A 669-nucleotide genomic window follows, 5' to 3' on the forward strand; every position below is an offset into this window, starting at 1 on the left:
GTTGGCGGGGAGTAAGGGGGGGGGGGGAATTCAAGGTGGGGCAGAGTGGAGGCCTCCTCAAAGTGGTGCCTCGTTGCATGTGACTGCTCAAAGAATATCACAATAAACAATTTAATTCCAATTAAAAAAATAAGTGCAGATATGATGAAAATGACATTGATCAAAAACACATTTACTAATACCAAACTGCCAAAATGTATTAATACCCACCGATTGACTCTGGGAACTTTATGTGTCTAAGGAAGGTCCCAGAGCCAGTCCCCATAAATAGCCTTTTGGCTGTTTTTGATGGCCATGGCTCCACGCTTGCTGCCAGGTACTTCTGCCCCTCTGTCCTGTGATGGCTCTGCCACTGGTGCAGGCACATGTGATGGGCCTAGCTGCTCATCATCATCCAGATCCTGCTCCTCATTCTCCACCTGCTGCTGCTCTCCTCTGCCAACTGTTTTTGGCCTCCGTTTTGCTGCCCTGAAAAAACACAAAAAAAGCTTAATCATGTAACTTTGTCAGTAGGGTCAGGCAATTTAATTCACTCACCTCACTAACCTTAGAGACCCTCTGGCCCTCTCTCCACAGATGGCTCTGCCACTGGTGCAGACACTCTTGAAGGGCCTGGCTGCTCATCATCATAGTTGGCGTCGTCCCCCACCTGCTGGTACTTCTGCCCCC

General features: G+C 48.9%; 1 long non-coding RNA gene across 1 annotated transcript; it reads right to left on the minus strand.

The window, feature by feature from the left end:
- LOC109966148 (uncharacterized) lies at positions 1-658 on the minus strand. The gene is made up of 3 exons (XR_002275730.1): positions 547-658; positions 211-468; positions 1-83 (listed from the first exon to the last, which is right to left on the minus strand). It is a non-coding gene; the product is annotated as an uncharacterized LOC109966148 (long non-coding RNA).
- Between the last annotated feature and the right edge of the window lie 11 nt (positions 659-669).

Source organism: Monopterus albus, unplaced genomic scaffold, assembly GCF_001952655.1.
Source record: "Monopterus albus unplaced genomic scaffold, M_albus_1.0 scaffold4.1, whole genome shotgun sequence".
In the NCBI taxonomy this organism is placed as follows: domain Eukaryota; kingdom Metazoa; phylum Chordata; class Actinopteri; order Synbranchiformes; family Synbranchidae; genus Monopterus; species Monopterus albus.